Source organism: Dermacentor silvarum, chromosome 7 (assembly GCF_013339745.2).
Source record: "Dermacentor silvarum isolate Dsil-2018 chromosome 7, BIME_Dsil_1.4, whole genome shotgun sequence".
Classification (NCBI taxonomy): Eukaryota; Metazoa; Arthropoda; class Arachnida; order Ixodida; family Ixodidae; genus Dermacentor; species Dermacentor silvarum.
Window position 1 is genome coordinate 117,477,113 of NC_051160.1, and position 27,390 is coordinate 117,504,502.

General features: G+C 48.2%; 1 protein-coding gene and 1 long non-coding RNA gene across 2 annotated transcripts in view; both read right to left on the reverse strand.

Moving 5' to 3' along the window:
• LOC119459112 (neprilysin-1-like) overlaps nucleotides 1-27,390 on the reverse strand; it is a 266,788-nt gene that overhangs the window by 35,638 nt on the left and 203,760 nt on the right. The window lies entirely within an intron of this gene.
• Nucleotides 17,531-27,390, reverse strand: part of LOC125946941 (uncharacterized) — a 22,786-nt gene continuing 12,926 nt past the window's right edge. The window contains exon 2 of the long non-coding RNA XR_007468008.1: nucleotides 17,531-17,773. This is a non-coding gene — a long non-coding RNA (uncharacterized LOC125946941). The remainder of the gene's footprint in view (nucleotides 17,774-27,390) is intronic.

The following is a 27,390-nucleotide window of genomic DNA, read 5'->3' on the forward strand; positions in this document are numbered from 1 at the left end:
AGCTCATGAACTTCGCAAACCGAGTAAAGTTCTACTTCGTGAAGCGGTCTGCTTGTCTGACTTTGCTTTCGTGCCTGTTTATTTTCCGACTTCTGGGCAGCAGTTTACTTTTGACTTAACTGCGATTCTTTTCTGAAGCGACATGCTCTCACGATATGGCCCGTTTTCTTGCAGTAGGGACATGCCGCGTAACGAAACTTGCAAATTTCAGCACTGTGCTTACCGTTGCAGCGGTAGCAGATGACTTCTCTGGACGAAGCCGGTTCCCTAGAGCGCGTTTCGTGGACGGCCGCGTCGCCTGTGCCGCTCGCGTCACTGTGGCTCCATAGAGAAAGGAATTCAACAAGAGGGGACACTCCCATAGGGCCTAGCGGCCGAATTGACTGCAGCGTGCCAAGCGGTCGGTGTCGATCACTTGCATCACTTCCGGTTTCGGTTTTGGGCGCGCGTATTTTGAACGCAAGCTAGCACGCCGGCTGCGCCCCCCCCCCCTTTTTTTCCCCCTTTTTTTTTTTGGCTCTTCGTGCAGAATCGGTTTATTATTTAGTAAAAATGATTGGGAACGATCTCGTAAAGTCCCATCGAATCTGTGCCACGTGAAATTTCACAAAGTAGACGCAAGACCTTTTGTGCTATGAGGAAATATTTATTTTTCTCTATATAAAAGCTCGTTCCGCGCTTCTTGTGCGTTCATCCAACGTTGTGACAGCAGCAGGTAAGGCAGTAGTTCCTGTATGAAGCTCCACCGGACGGTACCAGCTGAAAAAAAAAGGAAATTACAAGTATGTTACATTTGCAAGCACGTAACAGCATGTTACAAGCATGAGTCATTTTGGTATTTAGACATCGGAATACTGCGAGGCGAAACGTACGAAAGGGGTGAATGGGCGGCGTTACAAACAAAAGCAATTCGCTTTTACATACATGGCGTAGAAAATACCCGACTCATCCCAAACATATATGAAAACATCTGATTTCCAAGCGTTCCCTAATTTCCGGGCATTATTTCCTGCACTTAGGCAGCACAAATACACGAGCGACTTCGCGTTTCCAAAACTTGGCCTCGGGCGACGCGCCGGTACGCGACATACACAGAGACGGACGCAACAGGCACTCAAGACAAATGCGTGGGTGCAATGCCTTTTTTCAGTCCTTTAGAAGACGTAATTTTCGAATTACAAGTTTCTGATATGTTCGTCGTTCGCGCGTTCTGCCGGCGCCAGCAGCACACCCCATGTTATCACTCTTGGCAATCGCCCATCGCGTTTTCAACAGGCGTGAGTACCGAAAGAAGGTATATGTTGTTGCTGAGCCACAAAAAACGTCACAGACTTGTCCCTCTAAGATTCATTACACGCCAAACTAACTTTATCACCACGGCCGAGCTGCTTATCGCTAACTGCGTCGTCTCGGTCCCATGCCGTAAGCCTAATTGCGTCGTAGACTGTGAAACAATATTTCTCACCTTGCCGTAGTCCAATAGTGCAGTGGTGTCTTGTCCCAGTGCAGAAGGAACGCAAGAATACGCCGAGAGCCCAATAAACCAGGTTACATTTAAAAAAGAAAAAAAGAATGAGACAGACGGGTCGCCGCGCGCGAGCGCTCAAACGAGCGCGCAACCATCGTCGCTGGCTTCGGGGGAGTGTCTGGCGGATGACGCATGTATCTGGCGCGTCATTGACCTGTGGCTAGGTAAGGCAAGGAAAATAAGTCGCAAAGCTTAAGTTCATTTATACGCAAAACGTTTTAGCTTTCGCGGCAAAGAATTAAAAAAATAAATCAATGCCTGTTAACTTAAGTTCACTTTCTTTTTTTTCGATGCTCGCGGCAGCTAACGTTCGGTGTCAAAAGTATAGCGTGACGTATGGTGACGTGTTTCCTGTTGCCAGTTTTTGCCGAGTGTCCCCTCTTGTTGAATTTCTTTCTCTATGGTGGCTCTGTGTCCTGATTTCTCGTTGCTGTCGTTGAGTTGCTTCCGCTGTCGGAGCCTTGTCGTACGCCACAGCGAATGTCAGGTTCCTTTCTGCCAGTAGCCATTGTTGCACCGCCTCGTTGTTGATGCCGAAGAGGAAACGGTCTCGCATCATCTCGTCCAGTGGAAGTGTCTTGTCTCCAAAACCGCAGTTTTCAGCCAGTTTTCTCAGCGCTGTCACGTAGTCTGCGACGCTTTCCCCTTGAGCTTGGTTACGCTTATAAAATAAAAATCTTCCGTACAGTACCGACGGCTTCGGATGCATGTGTTCACGGACTGCTTTCTTGATGCAATCGTAGGTTGCAGCTGTCGGCCTTTCGGGTTTCACCAGCGTCACGATGAGACTGTACGTACAGCGGTGAGCACTGTTAGGGTGAACACGCGAGCGCGTGGCCGACGGCACTATCAGCGCCGCGTAACAGCCATCGTTGGAAACATTGCACATGCGCAGCATGTGCTTTGCGAAACACTCTTTCCACCGTGCGCATCACGTCATCGATACGCTTGTTCGTCGTCTGCTAGCCGCATTTTTTGTTCGCTGAGCTGATACCTTCTGCATTTCAAGGTCCATCTGGATTGAAGATTGGCGCGTGAAGGAAAAAAGTGAGTGTAAGAGGGATAATTATTAAACTTTTTATTCAAGAAAATTGCACTTTTGCAATTCAAGTTAAACAAGACCATGAGAACAAATATAAAAACATGAGCAAATCTAATAGCGAGTCATGTGACCACTTACAGCAACGACTGCAGCTATTCTGGACGGTAACGAGTCGTAAAGTGATCGAACATATTCCCGATCGGCTTTCAGCCTTTCCCACTCGTTGCTGACTTGCGCCCACAACTGGTCCGAAGTCGCGGAATAAAGGGGCTTCCTTGCCAAAGAAGCTTTCAGACGGCCCCACACGTTTTCTATCACATTCAGGTCCGCTCCTTTCGGAGGCCATTCCAGTAGCTGCATGTGCTGCTCCGCCTGGAACTCCTTGACAGCCCGCGCCGTGTGTATCGGTGACCGGTCCTGTTGGAACAGGTAATCACCGTCTGGGAATAAACTGCTCGCATATGGCAACAGCACATTGTTCAAAATGTTGCAGTATTGTTCCGACGATAAGTGTCCACGTATACGTTGCAGGGGCCCTAAACCATATCTTGAAACAGCACCCCACACGTTCACACTCGATCTCCCACTGGCAGAAACACCTTGCACGTTGTCCGGGTCGTTCCTGCGTGGCATTGTGACGTTAACTAAAACAATTGCTTTTCAAAGCAGGAAGTTTGCCTCACCGTGTGCCTGGTAGTCTCCAAACACGCAATCTTTGGTCTTGTCGCGTCGAAAACGTCGACTCATCCGAAAAGATGACACGACCCCACTCTTCTGATGTCCATGCTTCGTGCAGCTCAGCGAACTGCCGTCGTGCGTCCTTGTTTGCCGCCGTTAGTAGTGGCTTCTGCGCTGCGACGCGACTGCGAAGGCCCGCAGTACGCAGGCGACGTCGAACAGTGGTGTCCGAAACGTCCAAATCCAAGTCCTCGTGTATTGCTGGGGCTGGCAAGAAAGGGTTACGAACAGCAGCTGCAACTATGAGGGCGTCTTCATCGTCTGTGGTAGCTTTAGGGCGGGGCGCGCGGGGTGCATCCTGAATGCGACCTTCATACTTGTAGGCTTGAATTATCCTGTTCACAGTCTTCAGGGGCCTATTAACTAAAGCGCCAATATACCGCTGGGAATAACCTTTCAGGGAAAGATCGACAATTGAGCGCCGTTCATCATCGGGAACCCTAGCCATAATACGATCTGGCGACAGAATGAACGGCTGCAAAAGATGTTTGGTTGTTTTATATACGGCGTTGCATGCACAACAACTTTCAAGGGAACGAATAGACACGCCCCCATAGATATACAAGTTTTTTTGTCTTGTTCTGTTCAAGCACAGATGTTTAAAGAAATCTTAAAATGCAGGATGCATGGGCTTAGAAAACAAAAATGCGGCTAGCAGACGACTAACAAGTGCATTCATGACGTCATGCGCGCGGTGGAACAATTATTTCTCGGAAGGCGTGATGCGCATGCGCAATGTTTCCAGTGATGACCGTAACGGGGCGCTGACAGTGCCGTCGGCCACGCGCTCGCGTGTTCACCCTAACAGTGCTCACCGCTGTACGTCCCTACTCCGCAGGAGCTGAGCAAAACCGCCCGCTTTTCTTCGTCCTTTGAAAGCTTGTTCGCTTCGCAGTACATTTCCAGTCGCTCCATGTACTCAACCCATGACGCGCTTGTACCTAGGCGGTACTCCCCGATGCCGGTGACTGGCATTGCACCGCACGCATTGGTCGGGCCTGCGCCGGTCCGCTTCCTGCCTCGCCGCCAATTGTGATGGACGTGACTCGGAGCCAGACGATCAGCAACTGATTAAAAGCTTTATTCAGCGGGCTATTATAGACACAGACAACCGATGACGTAGTTGCCACGTAGCTTACGTGCACAAGAAAGAAAGAGCGCGGCGTTAGGTGCCACGTCATAACATCCTCAAACAGCGAGCTTGAGCTTCAACAGCAAGCACTCCCCTTTGCGTTATTATACAGACTTCCCTCCGGATTCTATGCCAGTTTTTAAAAGCCCCGTGCTCTTTTTCGTTTTCATTTTTTGCATCCAATTTACTCTCTCTGTATCTCTCACTTTCTTTTTTGTGACTCGTTGTTGTCTATTTGTACCTTCGAAAACCTTGTACTTGGTTTCAAGCATTCTTGACCTCTTCCTCCATTCCGTGTCCAGGCTTTCGAGCTACATATATTTGTGCATTTTATACCGCCATTTCTTTTCAACAATGGCCGTTAGTATTTGATTTAAACGAATTTTGCTTTGCGGATCTCTTACTTCAACAAAAGCCCAACATGTCACCTTACACTGCCTCATTTCTCGCTTTACCGTAGGCCCCCGACCTCAGGTTGTTACGCAACCCTGACATGATGCCTGGTGGAGTCACAGAATTGCGTTTGCGAACGTTAGCGTTGGCACCATTCATTCTTGCATTCAGCTTGACTTTCATCTTTCGATCATCTTGTTGGACGCTTGAATAGGTTTTACAGCGAAGCTGTTAGCATCTAGTTGGTCGGGAATTTTCCGTGTCCGCGTGCGTGACCTTTGCACACATAAAAATATGGGCCGATCCCAGAGACAGTGCAAAGACGAGGGAAGCGCACAGTGTGCTGCTTCTCCAAGAGGCATCACATGACGTCATCGGGTGACATCATCACTTGACGAAGACGTCTGTTGAAACGCCTGTTTCAAGTATAGTGGTAATGTCATCTGCTACACTGTGCGGCGCATAGGAGCCGACGAGAAAGAGGTTTGGAAGAGGGCGCGTGGTACGCGGAATTCGGTGCTTGGACACAGAAAAAAAAAGAAGTATTGAAACCCTTAAGACGTGCTGATGCATTGTCTCTTTGTATCAAGGCTCGTCTGTGCGCGACGACGAAGCCTGCTCTTTCCTTCGAAAACGCCTCTCCTTTACAACGTCGTCGCGTGATGTCACGTGTCACGTGATGGTGTCATCACATGACGTCAGCAGGCCATATCGTCAAGTGACGATGCCTTTATCACCTAACGTAACGTTTCACGTGATTCTGTGATCACGTGACCTTTGATATTGTCACGCTTCGCGTCATCACGTCATCAGGTGACGTTTGACGTGGGTACGCAATCACATTAAGTCATCATGGGTCGATACCGGAAACAGTACCAAGAAGCGGGAAGTGCACAGTGTGGTGCTTCTCTAAGAGGCATCACAACACGTCATCAAGTGGCATCATCACTTGAAGGTGTCATCGCCTGACGTCACGTTTGACGTGATGACCTCATTTTGACGTGACGTGATGTTTGACGTGAAGTCATTAGGCGATATCGACGCGACGATGGCGTTATCACATAAAGTAACGTTTGATGTGATGGTGACATCACGTTTCAGTGGTCACGAGGACATTTGTCGTGCCCTGTGGATAGAGATGGCTGAACTCGGCAGAACATAGCGATGTGGTGTACTAGAAGTGGCGTCGGTAGCAAAATGGCAGGTCCAAATGTACAATACCAGCGGAACAGTCAGCTTGGGCGGAGTGCTTCGAAAGAAAGTCGAGGTCGAGAATGAGGCCATACGGGCACTGCTCTAGAGCAATAAATAAAACTCCCTCAGCAATTTTGCCATTATGTACGTCTTTCTTGGTGTTATAGGTTTTATTACTTATTACAGCTAGCACGAGTTAAATGATAGGCTCGGTTTGAGCGGTGAACTAAACTTTATGCGTAAGTGTAAAATGACCCATTAAGTGAAATGCAGCTCCACTATCGTGAAACCTGGGAAGGTGCGAAGCATGCAGTGATACACCGCTAATGGGCTCATACTGCCCTAAGCAATGAGTCATAACCCCGTAAACGCGGCTTCCCCATTACGACGACAAAAGAGAACTGTAATTCTACGCTGGAATGATGAACGACAACGCCGCCAGCTGTAGAAGACGACGACAACTACGCACGCGGGAGCAGTGGCACGAGCGCGTGCCGAGCGCGTGCCGAGCGTGAGCACGAGCCGCTTGCTTTACCGTGACGACGACGACAGGATACGCCGACAGCCCGAGCTCAAAAGGTGCTTCGCACCTCAAACATTAGTGTAGTGGTCTCCAATGGTCACACGTTCTGAGCACATTTCGATGACAGGTGAAGTGCTCCCGTCGGTGACTCGTACTGTACAAGGCACAGCGGGTGTCAGAACATTCTAGAGTCTTCGGCGAAGAGCGGCACTGATAACTTACAGCTGAGCTCCTGTGTCGACGAGACATGTGGCGGGAACACTACTTCAACGTCCAGTAGGCTTCCACGTGAAGGCTGGGACAAAAGAAGATTTACAGGCCACGTCGTAGTTGCAGTGTCACCTCTGGGTGCTGCTCCACCTAGTTTCCGAAGGGAAGCCACTGGTTGTAGATGGGGACGAAGAACGGCGAACGAGAGGCGAACGGGACCGAAGACCTTGCGGAGACGGGGAGCGGCTGGGTCTCGGCGGAGCGCTGACGACGTCTTTGGGGTTCCGAGCCGGCGGGTAAGGCGAGAAAGTACGAGGCCCTAGTGCTTGACAGTAGTCGCTCTGGGATAGCCAACGAGGAGACGACGACCAGCGGTCGCGGCAGTGACGGCGATATGTCCAATTCGAGAACAATAAAAACATATCGGCTTATGATCAGCTGATCGCCAATCAGCCGGGCCGCGACTGGGCGGCAGATAACACTGCGTCTTGGAGCAAGCAGCCGGATGAAGCGGATAAGCGTTGGAAAAGCGGACCGGACAGAGAGACGGAAGCCCAAAAAATTGCTATCTCCCCATGAATAACCGCTGGTATCAGTGCGATGGAGGGCAGGCTGTCCCGTAAGTCAGACCGAACTGGTGCCGGAGAAATGTCCTCAAGATCACGACGTATACGTAATTCGTGTTATGTCTTGCGACTCCGGCACCTAGTTAACCACGGTGCGTCTTCACAAGAAGATGTCGCGGTGGTATTGGGAAATCTGTTGAATGTTTGAGTGATTTCGCTTGTTCGCTTGTTCAAAGCGCCGACACTGATAATTGCATCCTCCGTCGCACAGTTCCTGCGCATGAGAAGGCTGAAGGCATCATCTGCTATGCCGTTTAAGATGTGGCCAACTTTCTCTGCCTCTGCCATGTTCTTGTCGACCTTGTGGCAGAGGGCTAGCACATCTTGTATGTAAGCAACATAAGACTCTGTTGATGTATGAGCGCGGCATCCATGCTCCATTTTCGCTGCCAACTGACGACCGATAGGTTAGCGAAACAGGTCTCGCAATTTCTCTTTACAGACGTCCCAGTTCGTCAAGTCGACTTCATGCGTCTTGTACATATTTCCGCGCGGTTCCTCGAACATAAAATATGAGGTTCGCTAGCATCACCGTCTGATCCCACTTCTTGTGGTTGCAGACTCGGTCGTACATGTCAAGCCAGTCCTCGACGTAAGAACCATCAGTGCCACAACCATCCGTGTCCTGGCCACGTGTCTCGTGGATGAGCCAGCCCGACCGTAGGCACAGACTGCTGAGACGTTGTCCCTTCGTCGGCTATCGAAGCGGCAGGTAGGTGGCGTGCGCTGCGAAGTTCCGTGTTTGTACCCCGTAGCTGCACCAAAATGATGCAGCAAAGAGGCAGGCGCACAGATGCAAACGGGAGTGTATTTACAGTAGAAAGAAAATGGCGCTCAAGCAGCAGAGACCATAGTAGTTGTTGTTGTTGTTGACGTAAGTGGTTGTGGCGCATACCCACAGTGGGGGATTGGCCATGAATCGGGTGGTTATATTCGGTGTATGAAAACAAGAGAAGTAACGATTAAATACTGGAGTTTAGAAAGGAAGATTTTGTGAGAGAAGAAACAAAAACTAATTAATAATAGGTTAAAAAAGAAAGAAATGAATAAAAGAAAACTATGGTGGGAAGAGTGACAATAAGTTTAGCATGGTAATCGATTTGATTCAATGAGATAATTTTGGATTGCTAAGCAAGCATTTCTGTGGCTGAACCCAATAATAGAGGCTCCAAAAGATAGAATTACAGGCTCAGATAAATCTAGGCCAATATTGCGAAGCGGAATTTCCAGTAGTCTTTTCCTTATTGCAGAAAAACGCCTACGAGACAACAAGAAAAGGTCTATTGTCTTCGCTTCGCCACAGAATGAGCATAATGGTGAGGGGACCAGACCAGACCTGTGTATGTAAATGTTTAACGTAGGGATACGGCCGCGCAGCCTCGTGATGGCCACTTCAGTTTTACGGCTTTGGCAAAAATCTCTGTGCCAAGGGTATAGAAGATGCTTGTATTCCAAAGAATTAGTTAGAGCAGAGCCTGACACTGCCAGCATAATGACACGACTGCGAAATCTAGCAGTAGTGACATGAGCAGTCAAAGGACAATACGGAAAAATTGGTCCGGTTATCGATGCCTTGGCTAGTGAATCTGCTATTTCATTTTTAATAAGTCCTTCATGGCCAGGCACCCAAATTAAACACAAGCTTCTCAAATAACCAGGTACCAATGAATGAAACAGTATTCTTCCTTCTCCTCTCGAGACACCTTCATCGTTCTCTTCCCCGCAACAATATTGTACACTTTCACATGCTAAGGTAACTTCGACGTACCACCACTTGTAGCTGCTGATGTACTATTGTACTGGCTGAGGTACTAATGTGCAGGCTACAAATGCAAGCAAATGGCTTGATAAGAAATCGTGGGCGGTAAAGAAGCTCACGTCTCAACCGTCGCATAATATAGGGAACCTGTCTCTTCACACCTTATAATCACGACTATGCTCTTCAAAACAAGAATTTAAAATAAATACGTGAAATAAAAAAAAAATTTTCTTTCATAATAGCAATGCTGTTTCATGTTTTTGGTTTTAGGTAGTGTGGTGTCCATTTCGCCAGTTTGTCAGTGTGGATATACCTAACAATATTATTAAACAGATAATGATCACAGACTAATTGCCACGCATATTAAGCAAGTACTTCTGTAGCAGCTACATTCTTTCAGTGAAGTGATATTGGCAATTCCAACAGCCAGGCACTATTTGCATCTATGTTTTCAGGTCTGCCACAAGCTTGACTGTGCGGTTGTTTTCTTTTTCATCAGCTGGTCTTTCCAATATCCACATCCTGCTGCAGAATGCCGAACATTTTATGTACACACGGAGCCCGTACACTTAGTAAGTTCAGGGTACCTAATCAACCGAAACGAAAATAGCACAACGAAATAATGTGTTCGTTGCATGAACTTGACAACACAGTTTATGACAACCTACATCAGATGCTGCGCCATAGTACATCGAAAACAAAGTAAGGCTAAGAAGCAACAATGGCGCTGACCAACGAATGCTTAGTGATTTTTTGGAAGAATAAACTATTGCACAAATGGTTTCCAGCAGAACGTATGGACACGGAGAGACAGGGAGGACGACACACGCTGGCCAGCGTGTGTCGTCGTCCCTTTCTGTTCGTGTCCATACGTTCTGGAGGAAACCATTTGTGCTATGTACAACCAACGAGCTCAGGCAAACACTATTCTGAAATAAAACATTGCCTAGCGTATATGTAAAGAAAGGAAGGAATCGGAAATGCAGGCATCAGTGCATGTTCATTGACCATGTGTGCTAGAACGTTAACAAACCGAGTAACAACCGCGGCTTTTAAAACGAAGTAAAAGAAGCAAAAATGCTTGATTTCTTTAACCTGTCAGAGGTAAGCACTCAAGCATATGTATTCTGCCACATATATAGAAAACTGCTTCTCTTCTAGTAAAAGATTCTCTTCGTGATGCTCCAATGATAATTGGAAACTGGCGCGAGCGGTATCACCTGCATTAGAGCACTGCACGGCCGATTTTTTCAGCCCGGGCCCGGCCCGGGCCCGTTTTTACGCTGGGCAGCCTACCCGAGCCCGACCCAAAGATTTATGGTGAGAACCGGCGCCGGCCCGGGCCCAGAAATAATCTACGTTACCCGCCCGGCTCAAGCCCGGCTCGAAACCGGGCCGAACCCGGCCCGAGACAGAGAAAAATCACCGAGCGGCATTAGAAAAATAACGAAGAGAATGAAACAAATTTATTCTTAAGTCATAAATACATGTCATATACGATTATGAACTCGATTTGAGCGGTCTGAACGCAAATACCAGCGCGCTAAGTAGTACGAATGACCCTACCGAGCAGTATCACCAGCAGTTCCCAACGGCGCGACCTTGATGCGGCCCAATCCACTACTATCGCAACGTCGCCACAGTATTTTTCCACATTGGGCGCTTCACTGCAAAGTATGCGCCGTCTCAGCCGCTCGTCCCACTGAACTGTATTCTAGTACACTATAGCCGAAGCGCAGCCACGACCGGTCGTGAGCGCAGCGCATGGATGGAGTAAATGGAGAAAGAAAGCTTCTCGTTGCTCCATGGTGACGCGTAATGCGCCGCTGCTGGGCGGCCGGTTGAGAACATGCGTGCAATCATGGATGGACGCAATGTCATATTTCAGCCACGTGACGAATTATCTGATCTTACCAGTCATCGTTTTACCAATTCGCCTTTGAAGAATCAGCAAGTCGCGAATGGGCTTGCACCTGCGTTGAAAGCATTAATTACATTGATTTAGGTAAGAAATACAATGGTATCCTTTGCTTTGAGATGACTTCGGTCTTTCTGGACATTTACATTCTGTTCAAACAGCGCAAAATACGACGGCAGAAAATTGAAGTACACATGAGTAGCACAGCTAGCTTCCAAAAAAATGAAATTATGGGGTTTTACGTGCCAAAACCAGTTCTGATTATGAGGCACGCCGTAGTGGGGGACTCCGGAAATTTGGACCACCTGGGGTTCTTTAACGTGCACCTAAACCTAAGTACACGGGTGTTTTCGCATTTCGCCCCCATCGAAATGTGGCCGCCGTGGCCGGGATTCGATCCCGCGACCTCGTGCTCAGCAGCCCAACACCATAGACACTGAGCAACCACGGCGGGTACAGCTAGCTTCCAGCTGTGCCGGGGCCACGGGTTTTTCAGAGTCAAGACAGGCGAGGATAACTCGCTGCACGTTACATGCACACCACCATAAAGTCCAAGCCCGGCACCGGCCCGCGTCAAAATACCCGAGCCCGGCCCGGGCCCGGGTCAAAAAGCACATGCGGTGCCCGAGCCTAGCCTGAGCCCGTGATAAAACTGCCCTACCCGGCCCGGCCCAGCCCATGGGCCGGGCCGGGCCCGGGCTTTCGGGTAAGCCCGAGCCCGTGCAGTGCTCTAATCTGTATTTCTGTTAAAGAAAGCGGAACCAAAACAGGTGGCCGTGCGGAATCTTCCACAAGCGGCAATTCGCAAAAAAAAAAAAAATTCTTGCAGGCTTATGCAGCCTCGATTAATATGGTTCAGGTGCTATTGCCCACAGTGCGAAATAGATAACTGGAACTAAGCATGCTTGCACACACCTGACACATTTCATCCGCAGCACGGCGGCGACTTAACAAAAAGCTCATCAACATAATTTGATACCATGCGATCACGCATATTTTCTGTCCTGTTGTTGCGTCTATAAATCAGAAATCTCTTAGCAGCACTCGGTCTGGAAGCTAAAAAAAAGTGGCACATCGGTCATTTCATCGGTTTTCTCCATAGAAGTGCAATCCGGCTCGGTCACAATAGACATAAGGACAACATCACTGACAATAACCATGGCTAATGACCACAAGGTATATCGCAAATTGAGCACGTGGAAACAAACAGAAGCAGACAACGTAGCCGCAGATTTTTCTCGCCTTGCCGCGCCTTGCTCCCAGCGCACTCAGTTGTTGGGGCGCGATTGACACACCTCAAACACGTTCCGCTTGATTTATTAGTCGAACACTCGCAGTGGCACCTTTAACGAGCTAAAATACTGTATTTGACTATGTTGTCGTTTGATAAAGAAAAAAATTAAGAAAAGGGCATATCATTCTTAAAGAATTGGGCTATGGCTAAGCACAACTAAGGATAGCCTCGATGTCAGGCGCTTTTCTCAGACAGTGAACGTCAATCGTGTCGAGGGTGCATTTCCAAGGCATTCCTTTGGCGGAGAAAACGTGGAGTAGTGTTCATGAAACGCAACTTCGCCTTGAGTGAAGGAAGGCTCATCGCCTCGACTTGGCTGAGTTGAGGAGAAGCGTTGAATGAGGGTGTGTTTAAAAAATGCGGGAGCTTGTGTTGGAGGTCGCGTAAACTCAAGTTTCGCACACGCACTGAAGCGAGTGGCAGCCAAGGCACCAGCACGCCGATGCTGCCGCTCTTAGTCTAACTTTGTAACAGCGATTCGTTAGAAGTAGAGAGAGGATTAGAAGAAAATGCCTAGTTTGATCTTCTCATGCTTTGCTGTGAGTGCGTGGCCCTATGCTTGTTAATTTTTTTAGTAAGCGAATGCTTATGCAATTTATACGACCGATAACAAATACGAGCCTAACTTCATGTAATTGTTCATTACATTGCTATCACTATCAACGATCCGCCTTTCGGGCAAAACTGCGACTTTGTTGTTTATAAATCGCAGTAGCTTCCTTCTTTACCCAAGATGTGGTATCAATAACAGACGCTGCTACTAATGGCGACGAACGTGGCAAAGTCACGTAGCAAATACGCACTTACGTAGACAACGTTAGTTGAGCTTGTGAGGGCCTCTTAGCATCTGTCAGCACAGGTTGACACTGTCACAGAAAAAGAGGCCCAAAAATCTTCTTCAGCAGTGAACACGCTACTCCAGTCTACTCTGCGGCGAGGATTTGAGAGAGGAAGGGGAGGCATTTAACAAAGGCTGTACTGCCGACTTATGCTTGGAGAGGCTGTTGATTGTAGACGGCGCTAGCGTGCGTTAGGTGGAAGCGTACAAAGTTAACTGGAAGTAGTCGACGGTAGTTACGGTGTCACCATTTTCAGTTCCTCCGCTACTTTTGTGGCTATGCAGATATGCCAGCCAATGGACGGTCTACCTGAACCCTGCAATAGAAAAGCGAAAAAGTATGGAAGGGTACGCATTTAGGCTGGTTGGCTCATGAATACGAGCACAAAAGAGCGCTGAGCGACAGGATTTAGAGTCTGTGTCCTTCTCTTCGTCCTGTCGTTTAGCGCTGTTTTCTGCTCGTCGATGATTCTGCTCTTCTGCAGTATACTCTGCCTAACACACAGCTCTCCAACACACTTATTTAAATGATCTTATGCCCAAGCGTGTAATAAGAAGAAAGGCGACGTGCAAAGAAAAAGGTCAGCGATGTACAAACAGCGCATAAGGAAGAGTTCTTGTCAACAGTTGTGAAGACATCACACGATTATGGCAGGCAACTGCTGGAAAAGTGTATGCAAAGAGCTTGTCAGCCTTAGACATGACACATCTATTTTTTAACGCTCCAATGAATTTATGAAGTTCCTAGAAGTGAGAAAGACATGTTCGAGCAAGTAACAGAAAATAGATGCAGAGAAAAATGACAACAGAAAATTTAGAGCCTATTGTCTCTACTCCTCTTTTCATTTTTCTTAAGCGCTGGAATTTTTCTAAATTCAAACTATATGAACTCTTGGCCTGACATTCCTGCAAGTGAACACGTTAGAATCCTAGAGTGCACGAAGCCTGCCTAATACACGAAAACACAAAAACGCTCTATTTACCTTGGTAGTTGTTGCGCGCTCGTACACTATTCAAGATTTGGTTCCTTAAGAACTGAAACATTTTTTTATCTAAATTGAAGTAGCATCGATTTTGTTGTCTCAATAATCGTTCATCCGCTTTCCTACCTATAGTTTAGATTTCACGTGCTTGCCCCACTTGGTGCTCCAGTGTAAACAGGATACTTTGGGTAAATGAATGAGTAAATTCTGGGGTTTTCGATGTCAAAACTGATTTCATTATGAGGCACGCCGGGGGGGGGGGGGAGTGGTGGGGGGGGGGGGGGGGGGGGGGTGTACTGCGGATGAATTTTACCACCACAGAATCTTTAGCGTGCTCTCAATGCATAGGACACCGGCGTTTTTTGTTCTTCGCCCCCATCGAAATGCGGCCGCCGCTGCGGGGATGTGATGGCGCGACCGCGTGCTTAGCAATGCAACACCATAGCCGCTAAGCCATCGCGGGGGGTAAAAGTTGACTAAACGCATACATTATAATTTATACATGTTCATAGTGTCTCAACAAATGTGTCAAGAGTGTAGGCTGCAGCATGTGGATTGACAAAAAATCGCAGCCATTCCACTCGATGAATGTGGGCTACCAGTGGAGCTGTTCTTCGAGAGCACGCACTTCACGCGGCCTACGCATACCAAGGCAGGCAACTTACTAACTGCCTATTAGGTTGTTTGCGCAGGCGCGGAAATGCAGCAGGTGACTTGTTAGCGACCATATGGTCACACGATGCACGCTACGGCCACTAGCGCTCCCTCAGCGCAGCGAAACCGAGCTACTGGCTATGTCAGGAGCTGGGGTAGCGGTCAAAACGGCATCACATTCACGTTTCGCGACATCTCCAACGCTACCAATCACCATCAAATTGTTCGTGAAGAGCAGTCTGTCGCACACCGCACAACTGAATCCGAAAGGTCTGCCCAGAAAGCCCGTCTGAAATTTCTCATACGCACCACTGTGCTCGTCCAATTTACTGGCGTGGTACATGCGTCGCTTCGCCGCATTCTCCGCTTTGGGGCAAGCGTCTTCCTGTTGAGACCACCGCTTACGGGCAGCCTCTCGGGCACGATATTCCCTGCTACTCGCCGCCCGCTTTCAAGCTTTCCACTTGCTACGCCAGGTGTCAGCACATGCCTTACAGGTTTGCTTTGCCTCCTCATAGAGGGCGGGGGAGTCTTTAGGAACGGTCAATGAACAATGAAAAATATATAGGAGGTTAGACATATACTGCTCCGCTGTAAAACACGGCCTCTCGTCTGCCCTGCAAAAGCCCTGTACAGCGATGGCCATACGATGCGATAAGATAAGTACAGATAGTTAAAGTAGGTATGACAAGATAAGTAAGGCGTGCGAAGTGAACTATGTGTAAGAACACCAAGCAGAATCGGCTCAAGGAAGTGGCGGTCATTGCGGATGTCCGCTTGGTTTCACGTGAAAAATAAATCTGCAGATTGAAGAGATTGCACATGAACGATGATAAGAAGCGCGGGAAATAATATGGTCTCAGTGCATTCCGGTGCTAGCAGTAAGTAGTCATGCAACGGGTTCTCTGCGTTGCAGTGCGTTTGGCAGAGGCAATTTTTGAGGTGGATAAGTACCCCCCACAAATGTCCTTTCTGTGGAGGATGCCCAAGCCTCTACCATTCTACGAGAGAAGCCGCTCTATCCCGCGCAGCCTTGGACGACCAGTGGTACCTGATTCACCGGGACAGCCGTATAGCAGCAGCAAATGGAACTCTGGACTGTGGGCTCCACCCTCTGGGACTTCATTACAAAACAACAAATAAAGTGTTCTACTACTACTGCTACTACTACTGGCGCTTTCAAGTACACCACAAATGAAACATCCTCGTCCCTGCTACTGCTCGGAGTTCATGCGTGCAGCTTACATTTGCAAAGGCCATAATTCTCCCCAAAATTGAGGACTTCCGCTTGATATATTGCTGTTTTCTTCTTATGGTGCTAAAAGTGGAAAAAAATAAATCACTAAGTTTTTCACTGAGAACTTGTGTCGGCAACTGCTAATAAAGTCAAAGCACCACTTCTACACGAATGCAGCAAGAGAATGTCACATAAGGCAATAAGCCTCCATCATGGCAAGGATTCCCAGATCACTACTTCATTTGGATCCCTGGCACCGCGCAGACACATTGTGTTGAAAAAGTTGTCGCAGTTTCACCTGAAAGGCGAAGCATCAATTGCGATAGGAAACTTGTAGAGAGCTATACGGAGTAATGATATTAGCTTTATCAGCTGTATAAACTTGGACATGCAGCAGCATCGGCAACACGCAGAACTGTTGTCGACGCCATCGGCGTTTTGCCCGCGTTCGCTCAAAATGCGTGCGGCGTTGGTGACTGTTGCCGGAGCCTCTGATATAAATAGGCACTTGGTGCCGCAGCTAAACGTCGCCTCCCTACCCTCCCCCTCCCCCACGGCCTCTCGCGTGTCGGAAGAAGGCGCGTTTGCTCTACATATATGGTGATTGTAAAGGAGGAAAGAGACGCCTACTTCTGCAGCCCTTAAGCGAGCACGGCGCAGAACGCGCGTTTGTTCTCCGCCGTGCGTTCACTCCCCGTCAAAGACGCGCCCCTCGCGCCCTTTCACTCGCACATACAGCGTTCGGCGGCGCGCGGCGACGATTTCATCTCCTTAATGACGTCATACGGAACCTCACGGCGACGGCGACGCCGACGGCAGAAATCTGCTTTTGAGTGTCCATATAATTCCTATCGCAATAAAAGGTCGTGATAATCGTAGCGATTTATTGCGACTCAGTTTTACGACAGCAAGACTAGTACCTGGGCATGGATAACATTACAGCACCACCAGAAAAGGACCCAAGGGAGCTGTAGGTACCACGATGCGATCTCGCACTGCGGTATTTATGTCTTCCTTTGTCCTTGTCTGCTGGCGCTAAAGTGTTATCTAAGTTCGCGTATAAACATGCCCCACACGCAGCAGCGCTACCGCTAAACTTTATTAACTTAGGAATGTGCTATACTAAGCAACCACTAACCCATTAGAAAGCATTGCTATAAAGATTACTCATCAGGCTAGATAGATACTCGCTGGCCATACACTTTCTGCACACGTGCCTGTGCCAGTCTGATATGCTGCGAAAGTTCTTCCGCGAAAAAGTTTCACAGCTTATTGCGTGCACTAAATGCACGACAGGTCGTGTGCGCATGAGAAAAGGAGCTAGCAGCATGTGTACTGCATCGTAAGCAATACAAAGAACATTGCCTACCATGACATCTAAAAGCAAGGGAATCAATCGAGAACTGGTGTCCACTGAGAGCCATAGCTACGAATGAGAAATCCTAGCTGTTTAAAACTCAAACATTTATTTACACAAACATAGCATGCAGTTTTAGTAGTGTGATCAATCTTGGGAAAAGTGCAACAGAGCAATATTATTACAAACCTCCTACCGATTTCATACTCCTGAAACAATGTTTCATTCATGATACTGAAAAGCAGGCGCACAAGCGTGGACACAAGACGAACGGAAACTACGCCACAAACGCTGTTCTTGTTGTTGTGCGTGTGCGTTCGCACGGGCGCCTTTCAATAGCATTAAACCTTTCCAGCTTGCTAATATTTCTGTCGTTAAAACATGGTATTCTTGCTCATTAGTAACAAGGGATCACAAATTAAAAACCGTGTCCGTTCATTAATAATGGACACAGGAGAAGGCAAATGATTTCAGTGATGACCCTGTGCCTAAATCCGTAACAGTCATATTTAAAGAAAACGAGAAAACAATTGCGCAGGTCGAATCACAGGCGTTCTCTGTTGGAACGAATAGTAGGAACGTCGTGTACACAAGTAAAAAAAGTGCATTTGTTTGGTGGGTTCATAGGCGAGCCCAGCGGACAACGGTATGCCGCTGCGAAACGGGGCGAGTTCTTTACTGGGACATTGCACTCGTCACCCATGGTCTGCGGTCGATGAGCGCAGAGCCCATAGCAGTAAGCGAGGAAGAAGACCTGCTCGTCCGAGAACGATTCAAGGTGGACAATTCTATAGTCATCCACCCCTAAGTAGTCAACCGCCACGGCCGCTGCATAGCTTTCAAAGGCTATTTCCATTCCGGCAACGACAGGAAAGACGTGCAGCTGGCGCCACCGGCTAGCGTTCGAACTGGCACCCACATCGCAGCTCGCCTTTTTTGCGTGCACGGCCGCTGCCGTTGGAGAAAGCCAGAGTCCGCGATGGCCCGCGTCGTTCACCGTTACACCGACCTCGTCTAAGGACTTAGCCATTTGACGCGCCGCGAAAGATAGCATTCCACCATATCTTACGGCCAGCGTCGCATTGTTGTAGAACAATGGAAGATTGAGCACTCCCATGGCCAGTGTCATCGTGTTGGTTAAATGCAAATAGAACTCGCGTCCAAACCGGGGAAAGACACGAAAGCTGTACACATCTGCGTAATGCTCGTGGTTGCGGAGCTGGCGGTAGATCTCTGATGTCTTGATGAGGTTCGTCATGAACACCTTGCTGGCTAAATTGGGGAAGACGTTGTAGAGTTCTTTGAGCTTCGTCTTGTCGAAGTAGCTATCACCGGGCAGTATAACGCGGGTCATATTGTCGAGCTTGTGGAAGGCGACACGCTTGCTCGATTCATCCATCCAGGTCAGGTTGTTCACTAACCGCTTTGCGTTTTCATTGATTCTGCGCAGGAAACTATAGATAGCGAGACGATTTTCGCTCTTGCCGTAATGCTCATTTACCGTCTTCGACAAAGTTAGCAGTCCCAGACGAGATTCCGCGTAAGCCATGCAGCCGCGCTCCCAAAATGTTTGCAAGTCGGCTCGCGTGCCGTTAAATCTCAAAGACGGCTCCCCGTTAACAGCCCAGAGGTGCGTCTGTATGAATATCCACGAGAGCCCGGTGATGAGTTTGTCCTCACCGTATGTCTTCGACAGCTTGTCTATGCTTTGAAATATCTTGACGTCCTCGGTGATCACGGTGTCATTGTTCCTCCAGTGGAACTGTCTGTCGTGCTTTCTCAGAACATTTAACCAGATGCCCGCCGGCAGCGACGGCGTCTTTTCATCTAGGGCGCGCAGCTCGAACCAATCCTGTTGTGGAGCATCGTACAGAAACGAGAGCTTCGCGCCAACAATGGCCTGCTCGATGGTGAGGAGCTCCGCCGCTTTAATACCGATTTCGGAACCGTTGACGCCGAGGACATCGTAGTGATCGTTAACATAAGTCTCGTAGTTCTCGAGCTTCAGCGGATCGGGCTCGCTATGTTCCCAGCCGAAGTCAAAGCGACCGCGGATGACGAGCAGTGCGGGCGACTGGCGCACGTCGACGGCGCTCATGTCGAAAAGGAAGTTCATCTGCCAGTTAAGCGCTAAGTTGACCATGACCTCGAGGGGATGCATACTCCCTGGCGTACTCTCAGGCCACGAGAGGCCCAGGTTGCTTCTGAATTCGGCGAACATTCGCAGATTCTCCTCCTTGTCCGTTTTGGCTCTCATACAGCTCCTAAAGAACTGCGTCACCTTGCTGGCCCGACGCAAGTCGGATTTGACCTCCGTGATCGCCATGTCGTACGCATCGGCGATCATGCGAGCTTCGGTCGTCAGCCGGTTCCCCGAGTCCTTCCAGCCGCCGCAAACGAAGCCGTGGAAGTCGTGGCACGGATCTATCGCCGGGTCAATGGCCGCCTTCAGTTCACGGCCGAAGGCAGTGCAATCCTCGGTGCGGCAAATACTGATGTACTTCGGAGCTGGATCCCATGACACCAAGTACTTCACTAGCATCCCCACGATGATAAGCAACAGCGTCACGACAAAGACGAGCACGACGGTGGTCTTGCCGTGGAAGTGGTCCTGGGGCGGTTCGGCAGCATTCTCTTTGACTTCCTGCGTCAGAAGACCGAAATAGCTTTACGATATTTCTCTGGAACGTTAATACTGATATAGGATTTCTTTGGAATGGCATAGGGAAAACATTTTTTTTGTGTGTGTGAAATACTTCCTTTTACAAACCTGGTCATCGATTGCGATAGTCCGCACATAACTGGGTAGGCTATCCTGAACTCTGCATTTAGAATGTGGTCAAGCCACTGTAACGACTTTTTAACACATGGCCGATAGAGCAGATTCCAATTCTAAGTATAGAATGAAACTGACCTACTTCTATTTAATATGGAGGCTGAGGGACTGAATTTATTACGTTCTCGTTAAAATTATTTTCTTGTAACCTGGCATATAGTCGTGATAGAACATCCAGTCACACTATGCGGCTCTGTCCTTTCAATGTGATTAGCTTCCTTAGGGTACTTGCCACACTTTCCAGGGTCTGTCTGCGTGTGTGTGTGTATGTGCGTGTGTGTGTCTCTAAAGGGCCATTTACACTAGGCGGACCCGACACCGACGCCGACAAGAGAACGACAAGACAACGACGGCACTGATCCGCCGAATAGTCGTTAGACTGTCGCTGAGAGGCATTCTGTCACATTACGCCAGACAGCGCCGCCGACATCGCCACCGACAACGCCGCCGACACGGCTGACGACAGTAAGTCGTCGAAGTGTGTGAGGATTTGTGACGCCTACATCGACAAAAATCTGTCTGCCGACTTTCGTTCGGCCATTCTTTGTGAAATCGGCCGCAGAGTTGGAGCATCGCACCGACAACGCGATTGCAGCAGCAGCTGCGCTCTTATATATGCTCATTCGTGCTCAAAATTAATTCGAAACATACTTCCGGAGTTGAAATGCAAGATCGTGGCCCTTGAAAGCAGGTTCGAGCTAGAGCCGGTACCTACCTGCGGCCAAGGGGTTCGTGCACGTATACTTGGGCGGATTTCACTAAGCTGCGATGTTCGTACGCAATTTCTTAGACAAAAAGTTCTTACGCTGAGATAAGGGTGCAGCCGAAGTGGCTGCGCATTTAATTTACGGCGTCGTATGAGAGCTAGGACGAAACCACGCTCGGATTAAACGACAAGAAATGAGAGAACCGCGCTCAGCTGATAGCATGATCACACATCATACATATGTAGTCGAGGCTATATTCTTACAGAAAATCACTGCACATCCCAATTCGACAGCTTCCTTTTCCGGGCGTCTGTTACAGCGCCGACAAGCGCAACGGCGCTGGCCCGACACGGCACCGTTCATCGCACCGCCTTCAAAGGAATTGCAGTGAAAGTGTTACGCATTCTGCTCACATTCCTGCGAGACTAGACTGATGGACTCATGGTATCTTATTTGGTGCAGAAAGATATGCTGAGGGTTAGCTACTGCTTGCCAGGTCTGCCAGGCTATGTGATCCCGCCTGTATCAACCTCACCACCACCACCATATTGAAAAGCTACTAAATGTCTTTATTTCGATACTAATTGCGGAAATGAGAAAAAAGCTCCGCAATATATAGTTCGTATGGCCTCTAAGGAAGAAGCACTGCACCCGTATGTTCAATAGAACGGTATGCGATCGCGCGGCACACGGTTGCAGGTACGGTTCTAATATCGCGCATAGGCTGAATATCACCTCCCTCGCCAGCCGTACCGTCGACGATATCGTCAAGCTCCAACGGACGACTAAACGCTTTACCTTCGCATAGGATCACTGCTGAGGGCACGGAGAGCTATTAAAGCAGCCCTAAAAAAAGAAATGCACAAAGAAGCCGTGACTATCAATATTCCCGAATTATGACATAAAACTGTACTGCGTAACTTCCACATCTGCAAGTTTCGCAGCCCATAACACTTTGACATTGGATCAGCGCTCATCGCTTCTTCTTAGCTTCTCCTCAGCTGATAAAAAACGATGATTATTCGCACCAGGTCAAGAGTTTGTTCTTGCAGGTACAGGCGGCCGCATTCCGACAGAGGCGAAATGCACGAAGGGGCGTACACATCAATTTTGGACACCGGTAATAAATCACAGGTTGGCGATGTCACCGCCTGGAGCCTTCATATACACTGTCTGCCATAGCCGAAGCGGCACGCTATAAAAGTCAAGGCTAATCAGTCAGCATCACCACGTTGCTCATCGTCTACGTTGCCATAAGTTTACCAGCCTCATAATAACACACGTTCAAGTGCACATCAGAATACTGCACAGCACCGTACTCGAAGCACATAGCACTTCAACATTCTAGCTGGTTTCGTATCAAATAGGTTCAACTAATCGATCTTGCGACACTGACACATTGTTCAGAGCAGTCACTGCACATATAGTACGATGCCATGTAAGTGGTATCCAAGCGGCGCTCTTCTTTACTTTTTTGTAATATCTCTTTCCTGTTAAATGTTATTCACCCTACCACCTTTCCGCAGCACAAGGTAGCCAGCCGGTCTGAGAACTGGCTAAGCTACCCTGTCTTTCCGCCTATTCCTCCTCCCTTCCACTCCTGCCCAGCTCCTATTTTTCAGCTTAATTTCAACTACTACTACCCCCCTTCGCTCTCTGAAACACACCGCTCTCTCTCTTAGTGTTATATAGGCATAACATTTTTTGTTCCATAGCTTTTTTGAGCGCTCCTTAAATTATTCTCACGCTTCATTGTTAACCTCGAAGTTTCGGCCCCATAAGAATTGAATGATTGTACGCTTTTCTTTTCAACGACAGTGGTAAGCTCCCGGTCACGATTTGATAATACCGGCCGTTTTATGCACTCCATACCGGCCGTATGCTAATTTTCATTCTTATGTAAATTTCCGTCTCATGGTCAAGGTTCCCTGTGAGTAATTTATTAATATAGTCTTACTCCTGTATTACTCTAAAGTCTCACTGCCGATCATGTATTCTTGTTCGCTTGGCAGGTTATTCAACATTCCCTTTGTTAACCTACTCTTAAACTTTCTTGATTAAGGTCCTCAGTCAATTGTTGCAATGTGTCCTCAGCGTTACTGTACAGGACAGTGTCATCGGCAAGCTGAAGGTTGTTGTTGTTTACCCGCCGTGGTTGCTCAGTGGCTATGGTGTTGGGCTGCTGAGCACGAGGTCGCGGGATCGAATCCCGGCCACGGCGGCCGCATTTCGATGGGGGCGAAATGCGAAAACACCCGTGTACTTAGATTTATGTGCACGTTAAAGAACCCAGGTGGTCGAAATTTCCGGAGCCCTCCACTACGGCGTGCCTCATAATCAGAACTGGTTTTGGCACGTAAAACCCCATAATTTAATTTTTTTTGAAGGTTGTTGACATATTCGCCGTTGATCATCGCCATTGATGCTCTCCAGTCTGATAGCTTGAATACTTCTAAGCATGCAATTACTATAACTGGAGAGATTGTGTCCCCTTGCCTGACCATTTTCTCGATAAGTATTTTTCCACTTTTCTTGCGGCTAATTAAAACACGTGAAACCAGAAGCATCACTGACGCAGAGTCGAAACCTGAGCAGTTTCGGATACGTGCGCTGTAGCTGAAGGCAAATATGGAAGTTACATATAAATGAAATAATTATTGAGTTGTCAGCCGTAGGCCTCAGCACCACGGCCTTGATGTGAAGTTCGTTCAATACTTCAGTACGATCCATACGATATGCACTTTCAGCGCTAATTACATACCAATCTCGTAGTTTTGTTCAAACGCACTGAATTAAGTCATCGAACTGGGGGCCGCCGGGAGTGCGCACAAGGCAGCATAATTCGAGCGACGTAAATGCTGATCTTGCTGATACGGCGTGTTTTAGTGACCGCGCTTAGCGTCAGGCACGCTTCGCATTGTTCACATCGCGATACCAGGCCACGGTGGCCGACTTTTTTATGCTGTCATGTTGACCTGACTACTGCGAAGCAGGAGTGGAGCCCCTTAAGACTGCTGCCGGCTGGACTAAAATTTATGCGCTGGATTTACAAACGCCTATGAAGGGTTTCTTAGGCGAGAGTAAGTGTGAGCAGTAAACTATTAGAACATCGCACGAAGCGACTGAAAGACCTGAGTGACGTCATTTCGCCCAGGACTGATGTTAGACTCGGGTTTAAAATAAGCATCTCCGGCCAATCATAGGAAGACGGTGGCTGTCGTCTGCTGTCGCTTTTTTTTCATTTTTTTGCGGTCTGCTTTTAACATGGCCTGTTGCCTGTACTGACTTTATGCATGCCAAACAAGAATGTAGTGGCGTGTTTATGAGTGTTTTGTGGCACTTGTTTTTACCAAAAACGAAGTGTCTCCAGTTATACGCGTCATTGTTGTTATAAACCTAAATGTGTGTCTGTGGGTGTGTGTTTGTGTGTGAGTGCGTGCGTGCGTGCGTGTTTTTGACCGCATGCGACAATTATTCGCCTCGTTCATGCGATGTATTTTATTTCACAGCATCACTGTGCTGGTAGGTGATTTTATGCATCATTAATTTTCGCATCGTATTGACATCCGGCTTCATATCATAGACAGGATTTCTATCCGTCCTATGCACACGTTGGTTCACGCCGTAGGCCACAGAATGAGCAACACCGTGGGCACAGACACTAAGTCGCTTAAACTTTGCGCTGAATTAAAACTACGTACTATATAATAGAAGGCTCAGGCTAACAGCACAGAATACGACAGCGAATTGTGCAAGGTCAACAAGTTTTGATAATTAGAAATGTTTAGGCGTTTTTTCATTGTTTCATCTCGCAAGTAGAATTACAGCCTGTAAGCGTTGTAAAAAATGATCATCCGCAGCCCTTTGACCAAGAGAAAGCCCAAACTAGAAAGAAATAAATACGACAGAATTGTTCTCCAGACACACTTGACGGTTGTCAGGGACGGGTATTGCAGTTGTGTTTGTTACCACGCAATAGAGTGACATGATGAGTATGAAAATCTGCGGGCATACTGCGGGCATACAGAAGCACAGCCTATAAGACAGGCAAAGTTCGCCGCACAGCATTAATGTTACTCGCGTCCACAGCAACACACGCTCAATACAATTATACGCTGGAACAGCTCAATGCATTTTGAGATGACAAATCAGAGCACGCAACAAAGATATAAGCACGCGCCATCCTCGGCTATCAGTTGCGGCCTCTGGCCAATCAGCCACAACAGCGCGTTCCAACGTTCACCTGCGTCAGCTCGAGCCGCGCAGATAGACATAATGATGTTCGTAAGACCTGCTACACCACTATCGTAGAAATTTCTTCTTAAGTCGTGCAAGTTCTTAGCTGTGCAAGCTAAACCCTGCATTCTGTAGTTATAAGTGCTTTGTTTGTTTGTTTTTTGACGGATTATAAGCTGGTTTAGTGCGTTCCTTTTAATGTTTCTTTCTAATGAAAATGCTTTGCATTGCTGTTGATAATGCTGTTTTTGTCCCGTTTGCTTTACATGGCACTTTTTGATCTTCATTATGTGCACTTCAATATGCTGTGCAATCGTAAAAGTGTATTTCCGGGAAGCCGGAGCTAGCCAACCTGCGTCTCAAGTTTTACTACCGGCCTCCCTCATCTTAATGATAAAATGAAAGGTTACTATAAAAAACAAGGAAGCATTAATAGTCTATAGCTTCTGAGATCTGGCACCGCATATAATCTCAGAGTCTATGCCCAGCTTATATGGCTGCCTTTGTTAGGCCTAATGAGCCAAGAAAACAAGAATGGATCTCGTAAACAGCGCCCAGTTATTCCTAACAGTTCGTTGTCGAAGCATCATTACTGAAATCGAAAACAAATACAGGTACCTGCTGGGAGCATTAGTACGAAACAGTGCGAGCGACGATTTGATGGGTCTGAAGCAGCTGGCTTTATTCTCGAAGTCGCCACCATGTTCAGTCGTGCATAATCGTGTCGTTGAGGCCTCATTCACACTAGACCGACACGACGCCGATTTTGGTCTGCCGACTGTCGGCGACAGCAGCTTACAGCACGGACAACGCGGTGGCCAACGGGCCTAGCGGTGGAGCATCCGCCTCGTATGCGGGAGGTACCGCGTTCAAATCCCGGTGCCACCGGGAACCCACCGCTTCTTCTAATGGGCAGAGATGTTCTCTGGCCTGGTTGCGATCTGGAAATTTTAATTTGAGTAAGTTTTGTTTGAGGGGAGAAAAATATTTTTGAAATACAGAACCAATCTCCCCGGTAGCACTGCTGAACTGTTTCGTCACAGCAAAACGCGTGCGGGCCACAATTCAATTCTTGCTGTTCTTATGTACTCTGTATGCATCAAGTATCGGCGCAAGCTTCTTTATGCGCGGTAAATGACTGTAAAGCTTCCGTTAAAGTTGTTTGAATGTTGGTCCACCCTCCAACAACGTTTTACAATACATTTGTGAGCTGAAAGTAAACTGTGACTGCTTCAAGGTCGTCGACAGGACTCTGCACTTGTGAAAGAGGCATCGGCGGTGGCGAGGGGTATAACAATGGGCCATCCATCATCCGTTTTGACATCTGTGGAAACCGCCACGCATATGGAGCCAAAGAAAATGCTGATGATGATAGTTTTTTTCTTCACGCGGACACGCCCTGGGGAACCTAGCCCGTAACCGCTTGGCTGTGAAATGTCAAGAAATTACCAATTTGCAGGCTGTAGTCTACTGCGAGTGTTCGTGGGCCTGCTCAAACGCGCTTTTCATTCTGGTGTGAAACATCAGAGAAGCAATGACCGTGTGAATATTCTGCTTCTGCGCAGGACAGAATGCGGCCAATTTACCTACCACGGAAAAATCTCACATCTACGCCATGTTTGAATACCTGACCACCCAGGGCCCCGAAATTAGAAATTGTGAACTGACGAACACATGCCGGTTACGATGCATTTATGCTGATGTCAAGTGACACGGCACGCGTCCGCTTGGCAAACAGCCACAGTGCGTATGCGTGCCAGAAAAATTGACAGCGGCGAATACGTGTTCTGCCGTGAAGAAACAGTTGAGGAATGCCTACCGGCGAGATTGGTTGCGGATTTCAAAATTTAGTTTTCACACTTGAAAGAAAATTTAACCCAAATTAAAACTCTCAGATCACAAGGCAAAATATTTGTGTGTATAATGAGCTATTTCACGTCCCGGCACGTCCCACACACCGGGTCTTTGTAGACGTCAGCGGAGGAAGCGAGACACAGCCGCAACGCTCCCACGGCCGTTCCTTGCTGGTTCTCGTTCGTCACGCCGCCGATCGTAGACAAGTCGCAGGCCAACCAGAGTCGGTCGCACACCGCCCATGCCGCTCCGAACGGGTTCTCGATGAACTCCCTTCGGAATCTCGCCGTCGCACCGGGAACTGTTATAACGGTGTGCATCCTGCCGTAGA